The sequence below is a fragment of the Python bivittatus genome, unplaced genomic scaffold (genome assembly GCF_059951505.1).
Source record: "Python bivittatus isolate LINGU-HERP-01145 unplaced genomic scaffold, Pbiv_v1 ctg000810_np1212, whole genome shotgun sequence".
Taxonomy (NCBI): domain Eukaryota; kingdom Metazoa; phylum Chordata; class Lepidosauria; order Squamata; family Pythonidae; genus Python; species Python bivittatus.
The window spans coordinates 4,084,576-4,105,226 of NW_028277111.1; the positions used below are offsets into that span (position 1 = coordinate 4,084,576).

General features: G+C 46.0%; 1 long non-coding RNA gene across 1 annotated transcript; it reads left to right on the forward strand.

Moving 5' to 3' along the window:
* The first annotated feature begins 393 nt into the window (after positions 1-393).
* Positions 394-3,653, forward strand: LOC148213949 (uncharacterized). Its single transcript, XR_015793667.1, has 3 exons — positions 394-633; positions 2,908-3,094; positions 3,300-3,653. It is a non-coding gene; the product is annotated as an uncharacterized LOC148213949 (long non-coding RNA).
* Positions 3,654-20,651: the final 16,998 nt, after the last annotated feature.

Here is a 20,651-nt window from a genome sequence, read left to right on the forward strand (position 1 = left end):
CTGGCTTGATTTGCCAAAAGTGCCCAAGCACAGCCTTTATTTGGGGAAAGTGTAAGTTTAGTTACCTCAAACCAGGAGAATTGTTGGGCTCTTTTGGACACACCTAAACGGGCTCCCTTCTTTTTCCTCCCCACCTCCCAGGCAAAGATTTTGCCATCTTGGTTAGCTTTCTGCAGGGTCAGCTTCCAGCCAGGTTGGCTCTATAACTCCCAGAATTCCCAGCAGGCCTGGCCTTTGGCTATGCTGACTAGGAATTCTGGGAGTTGATGTCCCAACCCTCCTGACCAAGTCTGATTTGGATTTACGCAGGAAAGACACCAACCATTATTTTTATTCATTGCTTGGAGTTTTCTTGCACCACAATCATATGCAGGTTTGAGGAAGACTCCAGTGCAGAGACAGTGGAGTTCGGGACTCTGATAGCAGCAGCTCCTGGCCAACCTCACAGTGTTGGACCTGACTGGGATTTGGATGGAAGGCCACCAGGAGAAGCCAGGCTGGAGGCCAGACCAGGAAGTGGAAGCAACTCTCTTGAAAAAGACTGGGTGAAATCATCTCTCTCCTGTCCCCGAAATTATACAGATGTGTCCATGAAGTTGCAGAAGTTGACCTCAACCCCAAAGATATTTTACCGTAAGATCCAGAATTAACCAGCCATTACAGCATACACATTTAATGAATCATTATTGTTATCATTATTACTACTCCTAAATTGTAAAGTAAATAAGTGTCTAAAAATCTCCAATTCCCAGTATTTTAATGGCAACTAGATAGAATGATTTCCGCAAAGAAAGGGAATGCCTTCGTTTTCCACTCGGCCAAAGGCAGCTCCTGTCGCCAGAGCAAGGAAGGCGAAGGGAGGACTTCAAAACCTGGGAAAACATCCCGGAGTTGAAGAGCAGCTTCTCCGGAAGGATCAGGCGGAGGAGGCCGGCCGGAAGCTTTTCTGCCTCAAACTGGATCCAGCGGGGCAGGTCTTTTCCTTCTGGGCCTGGAGGGCTTTCCTCGCTGCCCCTCCCAGCTGGGGGCTTCCAGGGCGAGGAGAGGTCGGGGTTCGCTCTGCTTTGCTTGGGCCATCGCCTCCCGTTCACCCAGGCCAAAAGCAGCGGATCGCCCCGGGTCTTCCATCAGGACGACCGGGGAGGCCTCGGGGGTCCCGGCGGGGAAAGGCCAGGGCAAGCCGGGAAACTGACCCGGGCACTTCGGGGGCCCGTCTTCAGGCGGAAGTCTCAGGACGGGGGGCAGCATGTGTCTCAGTGAGGCTCCCGAGCCTCAAAAGCGTTGCAACTTCCTCTTTTGTCTGGACAAAGGCAGGGAGGTTTGCCAGAGTTTCGGGCGCTAACCGCGCCTCCGCCCCGCCTGGGCTGTGGGCTGTGCTGCAGCGCCCCCTGCTGCCCCCGGAGAGCGAAGCGGCTTCGCCCTTCTGGCCTGACTTCCCCGAAAGGGGGCGCCTCGCTGCCCGGACGCCCCGATTCACGTTCCTGCGCTGCTCGCAGAGCTGCTGTGTTGGCAGCCGACGCGTTTCATAGCGGACCATCGGCTCCAGAGAGCAGCCTCCGGACGGGGGGATTGGCTGGGGGTCCTGGCGGCAGGGGAGGATGGGAGTTGAAGTCTAGCTCATCTGGGGGGCTCCAGGTTGCCGATGGCTGAGAAAATTACCTGAGTTAACTGTCTCCCTGGCAGGCAACTCTTCAAGGGGCGGGAACTGTGGAAGGTGCTTGTGCAAGAGCAGAAAAGTACTTGCTGTGTTATTTTCAGGCTGTTTGTCTCCCTGAGAGCATTTTGAAGGTGTTTCTCACCCTTGGCAATGGGGACTTCTGGGAGTTGAAGTCCAGAGTTCTTAAAATGGCCAAGGCTGAGAAGCCCTGTGCCAGGAGATCAGCTCTCCCAGCTTTTTTGCGCCATCTGAGTGGCTGGCAGTCAGGTGGCATAGAAATTTAGTAAACTGCTACTGTTATTGACAAATCCAGAGGGCCCAGCCCCCCCCCCCCAACTTTTGCTCTTCAGCTGCTCTGCCCTGGAAACCGCAAAAGGACCCCCCTGAGCAGAGATGACATGGAGCCCCTTTTCATGGGAATGTCTCTCCTTCTTTTGACCCCCTCCAACAATTTCTCACAGACAGGCAGACAAAGCTCACCCAGCTCAGGAGCCCCCCGCCCCCAACCTTTTTAGTTAACATTTCTCCAAGATGGAACAGAAATGTGGTAAACCATGATTTGTTTTAACTACAATTTGATGAATAAGTCATGACGGCCTGGTTCACACGTCACAGTAAGTGAAACCCCCCAAATAAGTGTGAACCCCAGCAGTGACCAGCTCACTGTGCAGGCCTGGAAGGAGCTGGTTAGGACAGGTCTCCCCTTTATCAAGCTGCTTGTTTCTGGACAAAACAGCCCCATGGATCACCCCCCTCCCATGTCCTGCAGAGCTGGTCTTCCTGGTCTTTCCAGACTCTCTTGGGCCTGGGTCTACGATTAAGAAGGGGACAATCCTGAACTCAGGTTGGGGTCTGTAGGCTGGTTTCTTAGCAAGCTCCAGCCAAGACAGCTTCTGACATCAAGTCGAACCAAACCCACATCATACAAATATAAAACCAGTTTTGCTTCCAGAGTCAGAACAGAAGCGGCATTGTCACCACATGGAACATCACATTCTTCACCTTAATTATAAGCAGTCTGAAATAATACAAGGATAGACACTGAGAGGCCCCACCTTTTGATCTGACTGGGTGGGGAGGGTTGTGAGAAAGGGTTCCAAGGAAATTCAGTTGGATGCAGAGGGTCCTTCAAAGAACCTGATCTTCAAACAGTCACCAGCTACAGTCTGAACTGGAGTCAGATGCACATAACAAATTGGGCACAAAGAAAATTGGGTACAGAATAATATTCTTCATTGCATTTTCTCCAGATGCTCAAGGGAGCACACCAGTCCTATTTCTTCAGTCCAAGAGCCAGGGAGGAGCAATGGTGAAAGTGCTGGACTTGGGACAGGAAGACCCACATTCCTGTGCCCCCACTCCATTCCATCCCCATCATGGAAAGTCCTTGGGGGATGCTGGGCCAGTCCGTCCCTCTCAGCTCAAGAGCCAGGCGAGGTAATGGTGAAGATGGACTGGGAGTGAAGAGATCCATGCCTCCTCAAGCTCCAGAACAAAGGGTGGGATAGAAATCAAACAAGCCAACATGCTAGTCTAGACTTAAGTGGATTTGGGTAGTTTGTCAGAATCCAGCCTTTGTCTTAACTTGCCATGTGAGAGCCAGGCTGCTGTAATGAACCAACATATGTTTTCTTTGTTTCAGCATAGCATGTTCTGATAGGGTTTAAGATTTAACGTGTGTGAACTGAGCTGACCAGCCTCCATTTCTAAACCGGGGCAGAAACCAAGATGAAGCAGGTCCAGATGCATCAGTGTCCTCCAGGCCTAACCAGGAGCTCATCTTCAGCCTCGCAGGGGCAGGCCAGAGATGCTTGAGGTCCTCCATCCTAAGAGGTACTTGAGATGGCGGTTTCTCCTTGAATGGTTGAGTCAACTGTCTTACTCCCTCCAGTCCTGAATAAGCCAAGGGGTCCACCGCTCAACCATCATAACACAACCCCCTTTGCAGGCATCCTACTAACATCTCCTTCCACCGAACAGCTGCAGTTCCCATCACAAAAATCTCCCAGGTCCTTCAGCCACCAGCAGAAGGTGGTGAAAAACTTTATAACTGGGCCTCTTCTGAACTAGAAATCAAAAGCAACATCTTTGGGAAACTGATCAGAACAAATCTCTCCCAGACCACAGGCAAACACTGACTCCCTTACCTGCCCACCGTTTTTCCATCCCCAGGAGAAAATTCAGTTCCATGGGAGGACTCTGAGTCCCTGGACTCCTTACCCAGGCGGCTACTAGCCCAAGGAGTTCTCCTATTTCTGGAATGAGATGAGTCCCATGAGGATCCAATGATGTCACGGTCAGGGATTTGCCATTGCAGGAGATCTCATTAGGTCCCTGTTGTGACCAACCTTCCCCCTCAAGGCCACTGCTCTTTCCAATCTGGGCCGCAAAAGGAAAAGAGAAGAAAAGCCCCCGGCTCTTGGCTTGCCAACTCATCTCCTGCTGCCAGTGGAGTTCCAGCTGGTCTGTGACTCATCGCCTTTGGTCAGAACTGGTGCTGTCACTTGAAGGATCCCATAGAGGAAGAGGTGGAAGGAAAGAAGGTGGGAAGTGATCCGGTCCCGGGTGCATTTAATGCTGGAATCCAAAAGTTCAGGAGACAGAGAGGCTGGTCGCCTGCAAAGGCCCCACTTTCTCCACAGTACCATTTTCAAACTTTCCCAATCTTCACTTAAGTCCCCTTTTTTAAAATTCAAGCTCCTCATCTTGTGGTTGCTCCTTTTTGACCCCTTTTCCAGCTGCATGATCCCCTTTCTTGCCCAACAGGGAACCCAGAACGACCTGCAGATCTTCCTTCTTTCCTTTCAACCGTGGCTCCTTAGACCTTCTCTTGTGGGTCCAACATTTCTACTGAAGGGTGGCGTGGAAATCAACTGGAAGCCTTATGTGGACTTTTTGCTGGAAGAAGAAAAGACAGAACTGATGATTGGTGGATTTGGGGATTGGAAAGGGTTATAGGAGGGGAAAGAGCAAGGTGGCAATTACTCTGTAGAAAGAAGGGTAGAAGTCAAAATGTTGTGTGTTCTTTCTTTCTTCACCTCTTCTTTTTCTTATTTCTTGTATTTTTTCTTTTTCTTTTTCTTCTTTTTCTTTTCATTTTTATACTTTTATTATATTTTACATTTTACACAATTTATTATATTGTAAAATTCTAATAAAAATATTTTTAGAAAAAGGTGGTGTAGAAATCCAGGAACTAAGGCAGCCTCCTCCAGACTCAGGCTCCCTCCTATGGTCTCTGCAGTGCCTCCCTTGGGCCAAATGCCCCTCAGGTGGTCCATCCTCTGCAGCAGCAGCCTCTTCATCCCCGCAGACAAGAGAACTCTCTTGTTGGCAATACCTGACTGACCTTGCTCAGAAGCTCACTTGGGCCAGATTTGATTACTCCTTGGATGGGGCACCAACAGGAAATCCCAGTCCTGCAAGCTAGATGGGAAAGTTGAAACATCTCCTGGAAGATGGTGCCAAGCGGCCTCTGCTGTGCTGCTGAGAAAACAGCATATGGGTGGTGTCTCTGGGAGCTGAAATCCAGCTGAAGGAGACTTGATCTTTCCTTCTGGAATGGAGGATGAGCAATAGGAACGGCGTTCCCCCTCCCCTGATTTCTGGCATCCTGGCCTTGCTGAGAGCCCAGCCTGCAGGAAAGTGGGAAACACAAAAGGCAGCCACCATTGCAAGGACAATTCAGCAAAGCATGAAGTTTATCGTCTCGGGCAATGAAGGGCAGGCATTTTTTAAGAGGACCACCTATTCTAGCCCAACTCAAAGGAGACTTTTACTGTACTGTATTTAGTGTTCTTCAACTTGTTGTTGTTGTTGAGTCCTGGCAACTGCCTGGACAAGTCCCTGCAGTTTTCTTGCCAAGATTTTTCAGAAGTGGTTTGCCACTGCCTGCTTCTTAAGGCTGAGAGAGAGGGACTGGCCCAAAGTCACCCAGCTGGCCTTGTGCCCAAGACAGGACAAACTCGGCGTCTCCCAGTTTCTTGATGTTCAAAAGCACCAAAACTTTTTTCCCCTTTTTTTCCTGCTGCTGCTTCTTTTGCATCCACAGAGGGTCCCAGGGCAACCCCGCTCTGCATGATTCTAAACACAGAGAGTCTGTTTAGACAGGCCCAATGGAGGCAAGTCTCAGAAAAGGGTTCCTCCAAGCCACAACCCCAGGGCTGGTCAGGCTGCCTTTTCCTCAGCCCCTGCAGTGCCCCAGAACAGGAATGCATGGATTGCGGCCAAAGGTGGCCACCCCACCATATCCAGCAGGAGCTGTGCCACCCTGCAGGGGGCCTTGAAGGTGCCCCATCCGGAGAAGCAGCAAATGAATTTAAATATGCAAAAGGAAAAAATCCTCCCTTTTTTAGTCTTAAGCGAGACGTTTTGCTTTTGCCTCCGGCGCCCCCTAGTGGCGATTCTATGTTTCTGCAGTTGCAGAATCAGATGGTTTCAGGCTCCTGCAAATTTGAAGGAGGCAGGAGAGAGAATACAGACCTGCTATCCAAAGAACTCTGTTCATGCCAGAGGAATAGCCCTGGTGTTACTCTTTTGGAAGAAAAAAAAGGATCATGGCTCCTTATTTAACTGAGGTGAGGTGACCCACCTTCATTCTGAAGGCCTATTTACACATTTCCTTTATAAAAGTATGGAAAGTTCCAAAGTTTATTAGGGTAATTTAATCCCATAAGGAACTCTAACGGCTTCCGGGAACCAGTAAGAAGCAGTTTAACCCCCAACTCCCACAGCTTGGACAGACATATGAGAAGCCGGATCTTCAGGAGAAGCAGAAGTTTTTAGAAAGAAAAAAAGATGCACCAGCGCCTATCAACAAAGAATCCTCTTTTTGTACAGGGTGGCAAGGATTCTGCTGTGACGGCTGGATATGGCTGTGAGGTGATTGTACTGGACGTTTGGTTGTGTGTGTGTGAATGGATGTCTTGGGCTGGGAAGGGGGAATGAGGGGTGGGAAGGATCGGGTGGAGAGTCGGAAGCCTAGAACCGTGACAGGTGGGGAGAGAGATGGTGGGATCTTGGGGGTGGGGTTGAGAGTGATCCTGATGTCCAGCCCTCGAGATCGATTGGATCCTCAGGGGCTCCGACTCTGGCTGTTGCTGTTGGACGCTGCTGCTTCTTGCAGCTCTGGTAAAAGCTCTTCTAAGATATTGGGGTAAGGGAGTTGTTAAGTACTTTTCTAGCTGAAAGACTGATGTGTGTTGGGCCAGCCACTTCAAGGACTTGAGATGTTTAAGAAATGCTATATCCCCTTGGGCAGCCACATCCAAAACCCTTTGTTTAAAACTTTTCTTGGCCTTCAAGCCTGATTGAACTGGGAAGTGGATTGAAAATCCATATTGGGAGAGGGTATTGATAAGTCGGGCCGCCCAGGCACGAGAAGGCTTGTTGTGCATCTGTTCTTCAAAACAAAGCTCAGGTAATCTTTCTGAGTCCATAGACAGGATATTCAGCCAGTAATTAAATACTTTTATTACCAAATGGCTTTGTATGGGGGGTATGCCTAGCTCTGCTCTTACAGCTCGCTTCTGGCCAAAAAAGGAGACGCCAGGAGGATCACCATTCCTAAGCGGTTATCAGTGAACTCCCAACACCTGCAAGGTCCAAGAGTTTCTTCCGCGAGACATGGTGGGAAGCTGGAGGGGTGAGGAAGAAGTGCCATGGCCGGTGGTCCCAAAGGGGTTGCCATTATGGGGCAGATCTGGTACCCCCTCACTCCTTCCTAGCGATGCTCACCCTGGACAGGAGAATATAATGAAAGGGCTTTAGCTGAATGCTAAGAGGAAAGGAAATCAAAAGAGACACATATTAGGGCAAGCCGGTAGCCTCGTGAAGGCCCTGAAGGGGAGGCGAAAGCCGTTGGCAGTGAACTTACGGTCGGTTCGCGGCTCGTGCTTAGCAAGCAAAATGTGCACTGCCAAGAAAAGTCAACAGGAAGAGCTGCTTGTTTAACCAGTCCTTTTTTCCAGGTGCTGATTACAAATGCGGGTCACTCACGGGACCCTCAGACAAAGAAGAAGGCTAACCTTAAAACGAACTAAGCCCCCCATTAACAGGCGGTGACCGTCGGAAGGGGGAAGGAAGGTGGCAGCCCCTGGGGGCTCCTTGGCTGAGAAGGCAAATGTGGGGGTGGGAGATAATATACCCTCCTTGGCTGTGAAGGCAATGCCATTTCTTCTTCCTTTCTCAGGTCCTGAGTAATAAACGGTGTGATCTTCTGGCCAAAAGTGTCCAACTCCAGCCCATCTCAATTCACTGATGCCAAAGATGTCAGTGTTTCATTTCATCTTTTACTGTGTTGAGCTTTTCCATGTTCACACTTCCTATGTTCCAGGTCCCCACTATAATTCTGTCTTTGCAGCTTTGGAATTCCTTTTCCTGCAGGGCAACATCAGCAAGTAGACATCCTGAAGGCTTTAATCTAGCAATTCCTGAAAAGAAAGCTCTTTCCACATTGCATGTATTCAGACAATAAGATTTTTCCCCTGTGAATCATTTATTTGTTTATTCGTCAGATTTATAGAGCTACCTGTCTCCCAAAAACTGACTATTACCAGCATACAATAAAAAACAGACCATAAAAAGTAAACATTAAAAACATTGTACAACTTTTAAAAAATCTATTATTATTATTATTACTATCATTATTATTATTAGACTAGGAGAAAGAATTCAATATTACAAGCAATGCAGCCACCTCGCTAGTTCACCAGTTCCTTGAGATCTCCAAGCCTGCAGACACAACCATGTTTTGAGGGAATTAAGGAAGAATATCAAGGACGGGTGCCAAGGCAGAAAAGGCCTGTCTCCTGGGTCCCGCCAGATGTAACTCCTTAACACACAGGACCCACAAGATACCTCTTCTGCTGGACCTGATGAGGTGGGCAGATGTCATTAGGAAGAGGCAGTCCCTCAAATAACCCAGCCCTGTGCCCTGAAGGGCTTTTAAGGTCAAAATCAGCACCTTGAATTGGACCTGGAAGCAAACTGGCAACCAATGCAGCTCGCAGAGAAGAGGTGTAACGTGTGCAGTTCTAGGGGCACACATAATTGCCCGCGCCACCACCTTTTGTACCACCTGAATCTCCAGATACTCTTTAAGGGCATCCCCACATAGAGTGCATTAGGTGGCGCACTGAGTCTTTTGATAGTAAATAAGGTTACTCTTGGAATGAAGGAGTATTCCTATGGTTTCTCCCCTGCATGGGTCCTTTGCTTGCAAGCAAGAGTACTGTTTGTAATTAACTTCTTTCCACAATTTACATAGTCTTTACATAGTTTCTGTCTGTGTGAAACCTTTCATGGGAATTAACATAACTCTTCAGACTGAAACACTTTCTAAACTTTATAAATGTATGGGATTTCCGTTTCATATAGATATTTTTAGGTAAATTAAGAGGGAAGTCAAGGAAGCTATCAGTCCTCTTTCTTGAGAAGAAACTCAGGGCAGGAAAATTCAAAACAGGACTACCTGTAGTGAGATGGCCATGGGCAACGGAGAGAAGACTGAACTGCTTAATTCCTATTTTTGCATCTGTCTTTTCACACTGTGGGGAGACAGAACAAAAATGCAGGTCAAAATAAGCAGGGATTGATAAGAGAAGTCTTAGCTGCTCTGAAAGAATTCAGTATCTGGGACCAGATGGGTTACATCCCAGGTGCTAAAGAAACTGGTGGATGTGAATTCAGAAGCACTGACTGTAATCTTTCAGGATTCCTGAAATACAGGGAAAGTGCCAGAAGACTGGAGAAGAATTAATCTTCCAGTCTTTAACACAGAAAAAGAAGCGGAGCCACAAAACTACAGACCAACCAGTTTGACATCAGTACCTGGGAAAATCTTAGAAAAGATAATGAAGTTGTGCAAGCAATCAGAAAGGAACACACACTCAGCGTAGGATAGTCCTATGCTGCTGTTGGAGAAATTCCCCCACATTTACTTAAAACGGACACCTGTCCATTGAAGCAGAAATTGTTTATTTTGGTACTGGAGGCAGCAAAAAGAAACCTAAAGGGGGTGGAGATGCAAGCTGTTCATATAGTTAGGCAAAACAGAATCTACGTATGATTGACCAATAAGACTGGGTTAAGAATACTGGTTAGTGAGGTCAGATATAACCTCCCAAAGTTGCTGGGAATCAGGCGGCATATATATTTAATAAATTAAGGCTGGAAGCTATGAACTAGGGTGGGTGGCATTAAAGACATAGTAATTGTGTATTTGAGAGAAAAAAGAGGCAACATTTCACAAACACAGTTGGTTTCTATGGAGCTACTTTTAATTTTATAATGGTCTTGTGTTGCATTATAACACCCCATCACATGCTAGGCATTTCTGTTAGTGCAGACTAGTAAAATCAGTCGTACACTAACAAGGAAGCTAGCATGGAAAAGTACCAGCAACAACCTGGGGAAAAGCCTCAAATTTCAGGAGGCAAGCCCCCGCAGCTTGTCACGTGCTCAATCGGAGCACATGATCCCTTGTGTTTCATGTATTATCATATATGGTTATGGGCTTGTATTAGGTAGTGTGACGTATATATGCTTAACCCAGCCCTCTGATGTATTAACCCAGCCCTTTGATGTACTAACCCAGCCCTCTGATGTACTCAATAAAAGAGGTTTCCAGACTCCGGTCTGGGCGCTCTCATCCCCCTCAAAGGAGAATCAGTTTGGTGTCTTCTTTCCCCTCACTCGTGAGAGGCCCGCTGTAACTGCATGAATGTTACAACTGGTGACCCCGACGTGATCCCCAATAACTGGGTAATCGTCCGTCGCCCTCCACCTGAGACCTCCGATACTCACGCCCGGGAAAAGGGCTCGATGCGTCTCAGCCGCCTGCCGGCTCTCTCGTAGGTATCGGGGGCAGGTTGTCCAAGTCCCAGGTTGCATACCTCCACAAACTTGGAAACCTTCTCAAGGCCCCTTCTCCCTCCGCCTGAGACCTCCGGTGCTTACGCCTGAGAACGGGCTCAACGCATCCCGGCCGCTTGCCGGCCCCCTCGTAAGTATGGGGGGTGGGTTGTCCAAGTCACAGATTGTGCACCTCCACGAACTTGGAAACCTTCTCAAGGCCTCTAACATTATTCTTTCTAATCGAGGCACCCCATTGCCTCCAATTAAGAAAAAAAGGCTAGCTGGACTGCTAAAATATGTCTGGCTCAAATGTCCGGTCTATCCTGAGACCGGGCCAACAAAAGCCACATTGTGGAGAAAGATTTTGAAGTATTTAAATGAGCCACCAAAAGCTCCACAGCAAATTATTGTCTCCTGCCGTATTCTTTTAGAAGCTCTGGAAGTTTACGATGAGGAGCCGAGGATGGCTGCTGCTGAAATCACAGCGCCGCCTCTTTACGAGGGCCATTTGCCATCGGCCCCCCCTCTCCCTCTAACAACAAAGGGAAGGGATGAGGGACTTTTCCCTCCTCCGGTAGTTTCAACTGCCGGACCCCTAGTACGCGCCATGATAGAGGCTCGTGCTAGAGGGGAATTAGATTTGGAGGATATGCAATCTTGTGCTGCCTTCCCTGTCTCATATATTCCCGATCCCAACAACCCCAATAACCCTCCTACCCAAGTGTTTGCTCCTTTGTCTTATAAAGTTGTAAAGGATATTAAAACTGCTGTAACTACTTATGGCTTACAATCTCGCTATTCTATGGGCTTGTTTCTAACACTTGCAAATTCTTCTGACATGATGATTTTTGATTGGCAAATGCTGTGTAATATGATTTTAACTCCTGCTCAGTATGTTGTGTGGTGGTCAGAATATCAAAAACAAATTGCCCTTATTGTGCAGGATGGTTTCTCTGCAAATGTAACCAATGATCACTTGCTGGGACAAGGAATTTTTACAACTGCTGCCGCTCAAATCAACTCTCCAAGGGCTTCATTTCCCTTGGTTTCACAAGCAGCTGTATCTGCATTGTGGAAAGTTGATGATTCCTCAGCCACCCCCACACAATCCTTTTCAAAAATCATGCAGGGATCTATTGAAAATTATTCTGAATTTCTTAGCCGTTTCCAATTAGCCATTGAGCGTCAGATTGATAATGAGGACGCTCGTAATGAATTGTTATTAAAACTAGCCTATGAAAATGCAAATGCTGATTGTCTGGGTCTCTGTGTATTACAAAGAACCTCTCGTGCCTCAGTGCTCGGTTGGAAGTGATTTGTGTGTTTCCCCAATTATTTCCACGCTGTTGACCAGGGCTGTGTGTCTGTCTGCTCCAGCCGCACCTATCTGGAAATCCAGGTAGAAAGCAAAGGGGGCTGACAAGATCCACGTGCCTCAACAGGCTGTGAGTGTGTGTGTGAGTGACCATAGGCTGAACCTGGGAGCAGCCTCTGTAACATACCCATTAGACTTGGCCACTTTGGAAACAGATCTGCGAGAAGCAAGGAAAGCTGTTGGAAATGTTGGAGAGGAAAGTAAAGTAAAGACTGTGGGGGAGGTGCGAATAATAAGAGATAGGTGGAAAAGAAGTGGGGGAGACAGCAGGAATAGGAATTTGTGGAGTAATCAGGGGCAGAGAGTAGGGAATGGAGAGGAGCGTGTGCAAGTGTGGCGAAAGCTGAAAGAAAACATGGAGAGATGGGATGGGGCTCCTACTAGAAGCTTGTAGGAGCGGGTGAAGCAGTTATAGAGAAGTCAGGGAGGAAAGCATGGATCAGAAGAGGAAGATGTAGGGAAAGTTAAGGAGAAAGAGCAGTTTTTTTTCTGCTCCAGCAGGAACTGAAGCTGGAAGGGGAGGATATGTGAATTGGAATCCCGAATGGCTTAAAAAACCTAGCAGAACTAAGAACAGATATAGCTAAAGCCTTAGAACAAACTGATGCTGTTTCCAAAGAATCCAAAATTACATTAAACCAGGAGGAGCCCTGGGACCACGATGGAAGGGACCACATACAGTCCTTGATGTAATTTCACCCCATCTAGTGTACCTGGACACAAACAGATGGTGGCACCGTTCCCAAGTTAAGCCTGTGTAACTTGTGTAAATAGGCTAGGTTATTTTTCTTTTCTATTCCCTTTTTTTTGTTTGTTTTTGTTCCCCCCCCCTTTCTTTGTTTTCCTTTGCTTTTTGTTTGTTTGTTTGTTTTTGTCCCCCCACCCTTTTGATTTTATCCACAGGATCCAAGCATGAAGATCTACAGTACATCCAAATTCTCCTGCTGGGACAATGCCTAGAAGCTCTGCAGCACAGTTCTAACAACAATTTTTTTGTAGAACTGGCACAAACAGCTATGAACAGCTCAGCTTTTGTGTAGGGTGACTTTTGGCAGTGGGAGGAATCATATCTACCTGTTTCTTTGGAATACCCTCCAGCCTAGAGACATTAAGAGATGTTACTGTTTTAAAGAATTTCACTAATGACTTGTGGGAGGGAATGTTTTTTCACTTTGGATCTTCTCCAGAACCTGAACCATGGACAAACTAGAGGAGAATGACCCTGAATCTTTCAGGTGTAACCAATGAAGAAGTGACTGATATTAGTCCTCCAAAACCGTGTAGCTATTGACTATCTATTATTAAGAGCAGGACAAGGCTGCAAATCCTTTCAATGTTTTTGTTGTTTTAACCTTGTAGGGCATTATTTTGATACACAATTTTATACTCTATATATACACAATTTTATATATTTTATATATGCTTCACATAATGTATAACCATACCTGTAACAGTGCACTCTATTTTATTTCTAAAGGGTTGACTTGCTTTTGCTTTGTAAAGAGCACTGGTTTCTTCCTCCCCGCCCCCTTATCTCTTTGCTGAATGCCTGATTGTCTTCGAATAAGCAATTAGCCGAGTACAAGCTCAATGTTGTATCAAGCTTTTCGCAACAGTTGTGAGGCCCTGCATTCCAGAGAGAGATAAGAAAAATCTTGTATGCCATTCCCTTGGTAACCAGAAGAAAAAGTTACATTTAAGTTCACCTTCCTAAGAACCACCTTTCACTTGTTCAGACCGTCCCAAAAATCCCTTGTATGAGGGGATGTATTATCTGATTATAGATTTAAATGTCTATAAAGCCTCTGATGTTTGTGTTGTGAGGTGTGATTCCATCAACATTTTTTGTTAATGTGTTGATTGGGGTCACCCAGCTGTGTCTTGATCAAACTACATTTGCTATTCATCAGAAGTCTTACATTGAGACAAAACTAGCCAAGCTTAAAAATTCTAGCCTCTCACATTTCCCAAGATCCAGAGGGATGGAGCTGGTCATGGCTCACATCTTGGTTACCAGACTTTGGATCTTGGGGAAGGAAAATTGTTCAGACCTTGTTGTTTGTATTATTTGTTTTTATATTAATTTCTTCAATCTTTTAATGTGTTAAAATTGTTTTCTGGAAATATTGTATTTCCATGTCAACTGGTTGTTGTTGTTTAGTCGTTAAGTCGTGTCCGACTCTTCGTGACCCCATGAACCATATTGCGCCAGGCCTTCCTGTCCTTCACTGCCTCCCTGAGTTTGCTCAGTTTCATGCTCATTGCTTCAGTGATGCTATCTAACCATCTCATCCTCTGCCGTCCTCTTCTCCTTTTGCCTTCAATCTTTCCCAGCATCAGGGTCTTCTCCAAAGAGATCTCTCTTCGCATTAGGTGACCAAAATATCTGAGCTTGAGCTTCATTATCGATCCTTCCAATGAGCAATCAGGGTTGATTTCCTTTAAGATTGACTGGTTTGACCTCCTAGCAGTCCAGGGGACTCTCAAGAGTCTTCTCCAGCACCACAGTTCAAAGGCATCAATTCTTCGGCGCTCGGCCTTTTTTATGGGCCAGCTCTCACAGCCATACATTACTACTGGAAAAACCATAGCTTTGACTATGCGGATCTTTGTCGGCAAGGTGACGTCTCTGCTTTTTAATATGCTATCTAGGCTTGCCATAGCTTTCCTCCCAAGGAGCAAGCGTCTTTTAATTTCATGGCTGCAGTCTCCGTCTGCGGTGATCTTGGAGCCCAAATAAATGAAGTCTGTTACTGCTTCCATTTCTACCCCTTCTATTTGCCAGGAATTGATGGGTCCAGATGCCATGATCTTAGTTTTTTTAATGTTGAGTTTCAAGCCAGCTTTTGCACTCTCCTCTTTCACCCTCATCAAGAGGCTCTTTAGTTCTTCTTCACTTTCTGCCATTAGGGTGGTATCGTCCGCATATCTGAGGTTGTTGATGATTCTCCCTGCAATCTTAATTCCGGCTTGTGATTCTTCCAGCCTGGCATTTCTCATGATGTACTCTGCATATAGGTTAAATAAGCAGGGTGACAGTATACAGCCTTGTCGTACACCTTTCCCTATTTTGAACCAATCGGTTGTTCCATGACCGGTTCTAACTGTTGCTTCTTGGCCCGCATACAGATTTCTCAGGAGACAGGTAAGGTGGTCTGGTATTCCCATCTCTTTAAGAATTTGCCACAGTTTGTTGTGATCCACACAATCAAAGGCTTTTGCATAGTCAATGAAGCAGAAGTAGATATTTTTCTGGAACTCCCGTGCTTTCTCCATGATCCAGCGAATGTTGGCGAATTGATCTCTAGTTCCTCTGCCTCTTCGAAACCCAGCTTGTACATCCGGTAGTTCTCGGTTCATGTATTGCTGAAGCCTAGCTTGTAGGATTTTGAGCATAACCTTGCTAGCATGTGAAATGAGTGCAATTGTGCGATAGTTTGAGCATTCTTTGGCGTTGCCCTTCTTTGGAATTGGAATGTAAACTGACCTTTTCCAATCCCGTGGCCACTGTTGCGTTTTCCAAACTTGCTGGCATATTGAGTGCAGCACTTTAACACCATCATCTTTTAGTATTTTAAATAACTCAGCTGGAATACTGTCATCTCCACTAGCTTTGTTGTTAGCAATGCTTCCTAAGGCCCACTTGACTTCACTCTCTAGGATGTCTGGCTCAAGGTCAGTGATCACACCAGCGTGGACATCAGGGACATTAAGATCTTTCTTGTATAGTTCTTCTGTGTATTCTTGCCACCTCTTCTTAATCTCTTCTGCTTCTGTTAGGTCCCTGCCTTTTTTGTCCTTTATCATGCCCATCTTTGCACTAAACATTCCTTTCATATCTCCAATTTTCTTGTAGAGATCTCTAGTCTTCCCCATTCTATTGTTTTCCTCAATTTCTTTGCATTGTTCATTTAAGAAGGCCTTCTTATCTCTCCTTGCTATTCTCTGGAAATCTGCATTCAGTTGCTTATGTCTTTCCCTTTCACCCTTGCTTTTCGCATTCCTTCTTTCCACAGCTATTTGTAAAGCCTCATCAGACAGCCATTTTGCTTTCTTGCATTTCTTTTTCTTTGGGATGGTTTTAGTTGCTGCCTCCTGTACAATGTTACGGACCTCCGTCCATAGTTCTTCAGGCACTCTGTCTACCAAATCTAATCCTCTAAATCTATTCATCACCTTCACTGTGTACTCACAAGGAATATGATCTAAGTCATACCTGAGTGGTCTAGTGGTTTTCCCTACATTCTTCAATTTAAGCCTAAATTTTGCAGTAAGAAGCTCATGATCTGAGCCACAGTCAGCTCCTGGTCTTGTTTTTGCTGTCTGTATAGAGCTTCTCCATCTTTGGCTGCAAAGTATATAATCAATCTGGTTTCGGTATTGACCATCTGGTGATGTCCATGTGTAGAGTCGTCTCTTGTGTTGTTGGAAAAGAGTGTTTGCTATGACTAGCTTGTTCTCTTGACAGAACTCTATTAGCCTTTGCCCTGCTTCATTTTGTACTCCAAGGCCAAACTTGCCTGTTATTCCGATTACTCCTTGACTTCCTACTTTAGCATTCCAATCCCCTATGATGAAAAGGACATCTTTTTTTGGTGCTAGTTCTAGAAGGTGTTGTAGGTCTTCATAGAAGCGGTCAACTTCAGCTTCTTCAGCATCAGTGGTTGGGGCATAGACTTGGATGACTGTGATATTGAATGGTTTGCCTTGGATACGCACTGAGATCATTCTGTCGTTTTTGAGGTTGTACCCCATTACTGCCTTTCCCACTCTCTTATTCACTATGAGTGCAACTCCATTTCTTCTAAGGGTTTCTTGCCCACAGTAGTAGATATAATGGTCACCCGAATTAAATTCACCCATTCCCGTCCATTTCAGTTCGCTGATTCCCAAGATGTCGACGTTCAATCTTGTCATCTCATGTTTGACCACATCCAGCTTGCCTTGGTTCATAGATCTTACATTCCAGGTACCTATACAATATTGTTCTTTACAGCATCGGACCTTCTTTTCGCTTCCAGATACATCCACAGCTGAACGTCCTTTCGGCTTTGGCCCAGCCGCTTCACTCTTTCTGGAGCTACTTGGAAATGCCCTCCGCTCTTCCCCAGTAGCATATTGGACACCTTCCGACCTGAGGGGCTCATCTTCCGGCGTCATATCTTTTAGCCTTTTGACATTGTCCATGGGGTTTTCTTGGCAAGGATACTGGAGTGGGTTGCCATTTCCTTCTCCAGTGGACCACATTTTGTCAGAACTCTCTGTCATGACCTGTCCGTCTTGGGTGGCCCTGCACGGTATAGCTCATGGCTTCACTGAGTTACGCAAGCCCCTTCGCCACGACAAGGCAGTGATCCATGAAGGGGTGTCAACTGGACAGCAAACCTATTGGCAAGAATACCTAAAAAAACCTGTAATGCTCTGAGTGGGTGATGAGTGAACCCCATTTTGTGGCATCTCCTGTTTAACTCGATGCCAAGGGGAGGAATAGGTCAGACTTGGTGGCTTCTGTCCCTCTAGCTAGTGCCTGGCAGCCTGGTTGGGAAGGATGTGGGTAAGTGTGTGTGTGTGGCCTTGAAGGAAGAGTGCTGCTTCTATGCTGACCATTCTGGAATTGTTCAAGAATCCATGACCAAACTGAGAGAGGGCCTGAATGCTCGCAGGCGAGAGCGCGAAGACCAACAAGGATGGTTTGAGGGATGGTTTAATCTCTCCCCGTGGCTCACAACCTTGGTTAGCACTCTCGCTGGACTGTGATTATAGCATGTACAGTTGGTCCTTCTGTCCTTAATAGGCTTATAAGGTTTTTTCAGGACAGACTGGGTACCATAGAAGCACAGGTCAACATGGTCTGCACTCATAAATACCTGCCTCTCCCAATCACGGAACCAGTGGCACCTGAACAGCTTTTTTGCAAACCTCAACTCACCTTTATCAGTGATGAGGAGGAAGCTGCTCTTTAAAATAATAAAAACAGAGGAGATGTTGCATTATAACACCCCATCACATGCTAGGCATTTCTGTTAGTGCAGACTAGTAAAATCAGTCGTACACTAACAAGGAAGCTAGCATGGAAAAGTACCAGCAACAACCTGGGGAAAAGCCTCAAATTTCAGGAGGCAAGCCCCCGCAGCTTGTCACGTGCTCAATCGGAGCACATGATCCCTTGTGTTTCATGTATTATCATATATGGTTATGTGCTTGTATTAGGTAGTGTGACGTATATATGCTTAACCCAGCCCTCTGATGTATTAACCCAGCCCTTTGATGTACTAACCCAGCCCTCTGATGTACTCAATAAAAGAGGTTTCCAGACTCCGGTCTGGGCGCTCTCATCCCCCTCAAAGGAGAATCAGTTTGGTGTCTTCTTTCCCCTCACTCGTGAGAGGCCCGCTGTAACTGCGTGAATGTTACAGTCTTGCCTCCCAGTCTTCCCTCTTAGTATCTTCTCCTAGCTTGATTAACATCTTTTGGCTTCCTAAGTGTTTTATGGCTGAGTTGACAAGGTTTATCACCTGGATCCCTGGGAATGTAATTTACCAGGGAGGATGTTTTCCTTTCAAAACTAACAAAACATTTTCCCTTATTCTGCCTCATCCCAGCAGAGGCCATGTTCCATGGTGGGAAAGATGAACCAGTCCAGGAGCATCCGCCAAAGAATATGTGCTCTCACAGAGTCCCTCAAGGTGTGAAGATCCTCCCAGCGGCCCAGTTAAAGCAAGCAGGCACCTAAATCAGGCAGCAGTGATACATGAAGATGTTTTGAGGTCAACCGTAAACAGTAAAGGAACCAACAGGCAAAAAATATGCCTCAGACTAGCATTTGGTAGATGAGGGATGAAGGTGTTCACAAAGATATACAGATGCTGATGTGTCTATTCCTACGAAGATCAGAATCCAGCAGGCGATAGTTTTTTCTGTGAAACTTTATGGAAGCAGAAATTGAAGAAACAGGATAGAAAGAATAACACTGCTGTTCAACTTTGGTGTTGGAAAAGACTCTTGAAAATGCCATTAGCTGTTTGGATCATAGAAGAGATCAACCCACAGTTCACACTCGGGGCAGAAATGACAAGGCTCCATCATATATGGGAACATTACGTGAAGACCCGACTCCACTGAGGAATCTATAAAAGTAGGAAAGATGGGAGGAAGAAGAGGAACAGCAACGAGGCAGATGGATTCCATTACAGCAGGAATGAGTGCACCACTGGGAGTCCTGAAGGGCCAGTGCATTCTGGACAGGTTTTGACTGGTGGTTGCTAAGAGTTGGCAATACTTTCGTCGCACATAATCAGTCAGTCAATCAATCAATCAATCAATCAGTCAATCAATGATTTATCCAATTATTTATGAGATAGCCTGGTTCAAACAGCACCATTTTCTCAATAAGAACATGGAAGTAGTTTGCCACTGCTATGTTCAGATATATTTTTTTCAACTTCCCAGTCTAGCCTCATTTTGCCCCAGCCAAGTATGAGGAAGAGGTTCAGGCAATGGAAACACAAATAGGGTAAAACCTGAAATAATTTATTGAGCAACTTAAAACAATAATCGCTTTTAACTGCACAATGCAATGTAGACAAGAAGATAGTCACGTGTTCAAGGAAAAGAAGAGAGAACCAAAGATGGACTCTTACACCCTCCAGCTGTCCTCAAACAGCACTACAAGCCTTCCATCTTGGAATTTCTGGTGATCTCCTGTCCCATCTCTAATGTGCAGACCCTGCTTATGTAGACAAGGTTGGCCAGGTGCCAGAAATTACCCAATCCCATTTTTAGGCTAACCTGACAAGTTACAAGGACCCAGTTAGTGGGTCTCTCCATCCAGAATCTTCCACATTTAGCTCCAGAGGATCCCTCATTTCAGTTCATTTTTATCAGGGAGAATTTATCTGATCTTTCTACATCAGACATAGCTGTACATCTTTTATCTCCCAGCCACAGACTTGCTTTCTAATATTAAAAGCCCCAAATACATACTTTCTAAAGATCCCAGCCTGCTACTAACCAGATTTCACTGCAACTAATGGGCAAACCCAGCTTGGAGGTGAGTTTCTGGTTCAGTAGATTCTGCAAGCCCTCAAAATTGGATTGGGTGATCTGGCAAGACAGTTTCATGGAAAGGAAGGGAGGAGAAAGAGATGGGGCAAAAAAAGATGAACATAAGAAAAAACACAGGAAAGTCTCTTTACAGACCTTTTTGGGAATTCTCTGAGCTTAGAGCAATCAGCACCCAAGCATGGATTGTGTTTTCTGCAGATGCTTTGCCTTGTGTTCCAGCAAGATTTGCTCAGCACAACTCTTCAGACACGGTGACTGCCTTGCTGTATCCAGTCTGCATGGAATTTGAACTCTATGGGGCTGGTCAGTTAGAGGCTTCTTAGGAGCTATCCACTGACTGCAGAGGAAGCCTTGCTATAATGCCTTCAGGTCAGAGAACTGCAAAAAAAGGTCTCTATGAAGGACCTGGCCTACCATTATCCCCAGAGATCCCTAACATCTCCTTTCTCTTCCAATCTGAATTCCTAACCCTTTTCTCTGATTGTTGACTGCCCAGAACAGACGCTTTTGAGAAATATGGAACAAATCCATTTATACAATTTGGAAATGCGTAAAATCAGTGGGAATAAGATGGTTTGGACAATGTACCTGGGTGTTCTAAAACATGCAGTTTGGAGTTATATTTAGCTGTGTGATAATATTGCAGCCCTAGGCAGACCTCATCTGAAGTAAGTCCTAAAGACTTACATGAACCTCTGT